Here is a 6,781-nt window from a genome sequence, read left to right on the forward strand (position 1 = left end):
TAAGAACAGACTTTCCAGTTGTAGCTAAGGGGAGTAGGTAGGCAAACTATTAGTGTGTTATTTGAAATATAGCCTGGACCACGAAACCAAAGCCCCTAAATCATGCATAAATTATTTGTGGTTTATCTACGCTCTAGAAGCGATGAGTGGTTGAAATTTCTCAGCAAGAAACCCATAATTTCCCTGCTTCCCTGCTATTTCAGGTTAATGATTCATTTGAAAAGTGGTATGTTTTCAGACTTTTAATATTACACCCAAGCTCATGTAAAACACCAAGTGGATGTGGACACTGAATCGCTTTACATAGAACCTTACAACTTCCTTAAGATTTCCACTCATCCAAGCACCAACCAGGTTTGACTTTAATATCTGATGGAGGCTGATGAGGCTACTTTTCAAAGTGTTAAGGCATTCTTTAAACTAATTCAAATTACCTGTTTATCCAGGAAATATTCCTTCCCATTACTAAAACAAAATTTATTTAATTGTCCAAGTACTCAGCAGAGACCAAAGTTTGTTTCCAAACTTCTTCCAAGAAACTAAGCAATACATTATCAAGATGAAATTATAAAAGTTACTCCTTTGGCTGCATTTGAAAATGTCAGAAACAAAGACTTTAAACACACAACAAATTTTTATTTGTGTTCCTTGAATTTCAAATAATATACATTTTCAAATCATAATAAGAAAAGTTTCTTCTATCACTTTTACTGATGAAATAAGTTATTATGAGAAAAGATTTAAAACAAAATATTGCATATAACAAATTATATGAGTTCTTCAAAGCACCTGTCCTACAAGCACAATCTTTTTAATTTAGAAAATGGGAGTTAATCCCATTGACTGCAAAAAAACCCCAAAACAAACCAACAACCTCAGGTGAGTGTGAGTGCCTACAAGAACAGTATGTAAGACTTGATCCTTTTCACTACTTTTAGGTACCCTGCTATGTAAGGGGTCAAGCTAAATTGTCACAGTCTGTTCTGACTGTAGTATCTATGAATATATCTTCAAAACATTTATGTTCAATGTTTTCCCAGTCCTTACTTTCTTTTTTTCTGGCATGATCCAGAATTTTATTTTATGATGCATTAGTTCACATTTTATTAGCTGAAAAAAAAATAGAAATTTAAAAAAAAAAATCAGTAAAGGTATAGTAAGTTCCTAGTGTCAAGTTTTCAGTGTCATCTTGAAGAGTGGAAAAATAGAATAGATTGTACAAGAGAAGCAGACAGTACTGAAACACAGACTTGAAATTATATTACTTGTGCCAGAAGTTACTCAATCAGAACTTTTCTCAGAATACAATTTCAAGTTATGTTGTCAAATAGGATGGGTTAGTTGCAGTAATTTCAAATAATCATTCGTTTGAGTCGAAAGTCCACTCTTTATTTCGTATTTGACTCTTAAGCACAACAAATTGGGTATTTCATAACTGTAACTTCTCTGCCTCAAAACATACTCTGTTGTTGAACTGCCTAGAAATCCTCTATTTATAAGTAGAAATTCCCAAGACTAACAAGAATTTATTTTCTGTTCCCATCTGATATGCTCCTTGCTTTAGTTTATATTTCATGTTTGGTTACTATGTGGCACAGTGTTTCCAAGTGTTTTTATCTTTCCACTTGAAGGTCTTTGTTCAATCTTTGTAGTTCTTAGAATAAAAAAAAGGAGAATGTTTTCAGTCATTCATATGGAATTCCAAATGCTACAGAAATTGTAGTTTATGCCAACTACAGAAGTAGCTGTCTGAACTGAAAATTAATTTGAATATTTTAAATAAACACAAAACCCAGCTTGGACTTAACTTAGAAGATGGTAAAAATTTTCCCATTGATACAGTGTTATATTATATTTCTAAAATGTCATTATTGAATTCCAATGTACGCTGAAATTTGGGTTAGTTTCTTACTGAATCACAAGACCGTTAAGTTTCTCCTTTAACTTTCTCACTCATTGGGACTGATACCAAGTCTTCTGCTACATGGGACATGGTAGAGACTTCATGTATTACAACACTGCATTAGAAGTTATTATTTTTAGATATGCTTAAAAAACATTGTCAAGATAATAATTTGGTTAAAATCTTAGAATAACAGTACTCTACTAAAATACAAATTATTTTCTTTAAGGTTTCATTAAAATTTCTATTCATGCTGATTGTTTATATTTTGTAGATAATTAAGTCACATGATGAAATTAGACTTGCCAATTCGACTTTCCAGTCAATCCATAACACTATCAAGTTTTACTTCGCAGCACGGCAGGGAAATGTCCTAGCAATAAACCTCTTAATTTCAATGTTTACAAAAGGCCAGAAACCTGTGGAGTCTGACCTGGCCTGCAGCTGCAGCAGTTTCATACAAGTCTAATGTCACCGAAAGCATCAGAAACTTACAACTATGTAACTTTATAAGCCAAACTCAACACCTCTGTTTCTCTTTATAAACAAGGATAACCTTTATAACTTTTTTTTTCCCCCTTTAAAGTACCAGACAGCGTCTCTGTTGCACATAAATTGTAGAAAATTTTCAGTTCATCCAACTTCTGGATTGTAACTTCCAAAGTCTGTTTTGCAAAGGAGGTAATAAAAATCCAAGATTTCCAGAAATTTGACTGCTTTAGCATCTGCTCCCATTCTCACTTAAGTTACCTGGCAGCTTTCCCATAAGCAAAAGAAGCAAAAAGAGAAGAACAGAAGGTGGTAATTATGGACACAATTTCCCCATGCTCAGTTCTCCTCTTCTTGTGCAGCAGCTCCTTTCAAAGGGTTCATGCAGAGACTTGGTGCAGAACAGGGAGTGTGCAGTAAATTGGCACCCAGCTGTTCAGTCACTTTGCAGCAAGTCTTGACAAGTCCCTGAAACGTGGATGCAGCTTAAGAAATGTGAGACTCCTGCAAACAAGCAGTTTGGATAATGCATTGAGAGTAGGATTCTCTTCCCTTCAATGCTTCCTGGTCATCAAGGTTCATTCATGAGATTATATCAGGCCCTTGTTGCAGCTGATTTATGAAGTGAGAAAACTGGATGAAAGTTGTAGTGTCATTTCAGTTGAACTTGCAGAGAAATGGATCACCAGCCCATCCTATGGAACTGTGGTATACGAACAAAACTGTTTGAAAGTAAATAGGTTATAGTTCATTGACTCTTTCCTACATTGCTACTTTCCTTCTCTGTTAAAAAAAAAAGCAAAATAAAAAGTAAACTAAAATGTTACAGCTTTCCAGGAGGTAAAAGGAATTGTGCAAACATATGATACCATATATTTTCATAGCTACACATCTCACTAAAAGTTCCTTGACTCCAAGGTAACCTAATTTCTTCCTTTTCCATTAACATTTTGAAACCTTTTAGATAATTAACTTTTCAAGGATACTGCTTTAAGGAAAGTCATGTTGCTTGGACATTTTCTATCACTGCTGAAGTAACAAATACATTTAAACATATGACCTTGAAATGACAACAACCAAAAATTAATAATCCCAGTTTCTAACGTTTTAAAAAGTCAGGATTCTTTTTATTTGTTTGGTTGGCTCCCTCCCCCCCCACGCTCCCCCCCCGATGTTTTGTTTTGTTTTTGAAAGTGTCTGACTTGCAATTTTGACTAACTGTGTTAAATACTTTATCCTCAAATGGGCAAAAGAGTTGCTGGCTCCTAGATGCAAGGGGTGCCCTAACACTGAAGCACAGGAGGTAGTAGTGTTCAGTCCAAAAACTGCCTCTACCACAGCCAACCTCAAGCTTTCCACAGCTTCCTGCAGTTCTTAATCCCCTGCAGCTCTCCTCATCCACCTCAAATTACCAGTCCCATCTACCTAAGATTCTCACATCTTCCTCCATCTTCCTTACCATGTCAGCACCACTATGTTAATTTGATGTATAATACTGTGAAGCCTTGACCTGGCTCACATTCAGTTCCTCCTTGCCTCTATTTCCGGGCCAGTCACAATACCCGGAACACACTCCAATTTTTTGTCAATGGCCTCTTGGAAGCACCCTGTGATTTTCACAGTAGTCAAATCCTGCATTGCTCCTATTTGTCTTCAAATCAATTGCTCTTGATTAATTTGAGCCACAGGCTTTCCTTTTGTCTTCTCTCTTGCAGCTGCCTATTTTCTCTCACACTCTGATGAGCAACAGGAATTTACTCAGTTTGAGAGTCAGATATGCAAGATTTCAGTCTATTAATAAGGACCCCTCTTAGTTACTCTCTTCACACACTGGTGGGAATTCTCAATCCCATTGTGGATTAGGAGAACTCCTACTTCAAAGATCTAGGAAATTCAGCACAGTTGTGTCTCTCTATGTTGCTATAGCAACATAAATCTTGGTTACGCATGCAACTCCAGCTATGGATGCAATAACCTAATTAATCACTGGCCTTAAATTGAACAGTATAAACCATAAGGACCAGGTCTACATCCCACAATACCCTGCTCTCCAGCAATAACATGTGCAGCTGTTGCTGATACTGACAGCAACGTAAAAAGGGAGGCAGTCCAATTTGCATTCTCGCCCTTCATCTACAAAACAGGGAGAACTATCTATACAGTGAGCAATACCTTTAGGTTACTTTCAGCTTGCTTCAGGTTTACCAGTATTTTCACTCAAATATAAGTAGCCATGGATAGCTAAGTGTACAGTCCTAATGGTCACATAGTCTTTTTTTCCAAGGGAATAAAAAAAATCCAATTAATCTCCAACTGCAAAACCTCATTGCAGCCCTTCTCAAAAACAGACCTAAGATTTCTTTATCAGAACTTTTCTTGCCCTTGAGATTGAATTTATAAATCATAGTAACAACCTCGATTCTGATTGACAGTGCTTTCTCATTTCATTAATGAAGGCAACAAATAGGAACATGATGACATACTAAATTGCTTCCAGATATGATTCATTACATAAACCAGCTTTATTAGTAAATAAAGGATAATGAAACAAAATAATAGGAATCTTGCCGTGAATAGTTAAACTAGCTGCAATGGAAGTCTAGCAAGATGAGATGATTTGCTTACATAAGGCTAACAGTTCTGTTAATTAATTTCACCCACACATGAACTGTTATAATCCCATGAAAATGCCCAACCTGAAATCAGAGCAAGGAGAACTCTGTGCAGCGTATTTAAAACCTTACTGAGCTGAAGTCTTGATTCAGGACCCTTCCTCCAGTAGAACAGGTGAAATTCTGAGGTGAAAAACAATGAGCTGAGACTTGTTTGACAAGAACCACTGTTAGCTGAAATGCTCACTGGGAATCTAGCATTTTAAAGTAATTTCATTGACTGAAATTAAGTCATTATTATTGTACTTTTTCTTACTAAATAATAGAGAGAACCTTGCCCTAATGAAAGATCGAAAGCACTGAGGCTGCTCTTTCAAGATCCTGGACTAAATAAGTTTATGGTTCAAGCTCCAGTTACTCAAAATGACAACCACTCACCATCACATTCATTTTGTTAGCTTTATTTTCCAGTCAGAACTTAGGACTATTCACTGCACATTCTGGGATCAGTTAATCATTTAATATTCTCCTTGCTGTTTTGCATTTAAGGTCATAGTCTATGTAGCTGAAAGGTTGCACTGTAAACAGATTTATTTCACTAAGTACATAAACTCCATTCTGTAGATAGGTAGCAATGTGCTAAGATGACAATGCACAAACATGGACCCTTTGCCATTAAAAAACACAGAAAGGAGCATACTCAGGCTAAAGTTGCACAGTACCTTTAAGTGTCCATCTTTATTACCACATCAAAACTCATAATGCAGGTCCCAGTAAAGAGGATCCCTTCCTCCTGGGGTCTCACACAGTCAAAAATCCCTGCTGCTAGATGCGCACAGATGTGTCTTCAGCTCCTGTACAGAAACACTCTGTGCAGACATTAGAAGAGAAGGGGGAACCAGGAAAAATCTCATCTACTAAGCAGAAAGAAAAATCCAATAATAAGTGGTGCTGAGAAGATCAAAGTGTCTAGGTTTTTTCCTTGTTCTTCACTATTCATGCTAATTGTCACCAGGTAGCCAATACATCAGTGACAAAGAGAAAAGAACTTAGGATGAAATGGGGAAGAGTAGGTTGGGGCTTTTTAAGTAAGTTCAGGGTTTTGAAAACAACTAGACTAACAAACAATACTTAGGGAACCAGCCTCAGATTAGCCAGTCTCAGAGCCAGCAGAAATTAAAGAGAAACTAAAGAGAAACAAAATCTGAGAAACTGTGGGCAACAGGTACAGTCCTCAATCTCATATTCTCATAAACAAATTAGGGACAATTGGTTTAAATAAAATTGCAGAAGTTGGTACCATTTGGGAGAGAATATTTAGAGTGTAATTATCAACAATTCACTATCACACTGGAAGGATACCCTGAGAAAATTTGTTCAGGGGTCTGATTTGGATACTCCTCAGTGATTTCTTTGCATGATGGATTCAAGAGTAGCATTGATGACAAGAGTAGCATTGATTAAAGAGTAGCATTGATGACAACCAACATGGCTTCACCAAGGGCAAGTCATGCCTGACAAATCTGGTGGCCTTTTATGATGGGGTTACAACATTGGTGGATAAGGCTAAAGCAACTGATGTCATCTACCTGGACTTGTGCAAGGCGTTTGACACCGTCCCACATGACACCCTTGTCTCTAAATTGGAAACATGTGGGTTTGATGGATGGACCACTCAGTGGATAAGGAACTGGCTGGATGGTCACACTCAGAGAGTTGTGGTCAACAAGTGACGAGTGGTGTCCTTCAGGGGTCGGTATTGGGACCGGTGCTCTTC

This window comes from Antrostomus carolinensis, unplaced genomic scaffold (genome assembly GCF_000700745.2).
Source record: "Antrostomus carolinensis isolate BGI_N321 unplaced genomic scaffold, ASM70074v2 scaffold1354, whole genome shotgun sequence".
NCBI lineage: Eukaryota > Metazoa > Chordata > Aves > Caprimulgiformes > Caprimulgidae > Antrostomus > Antrostomus carolinensis.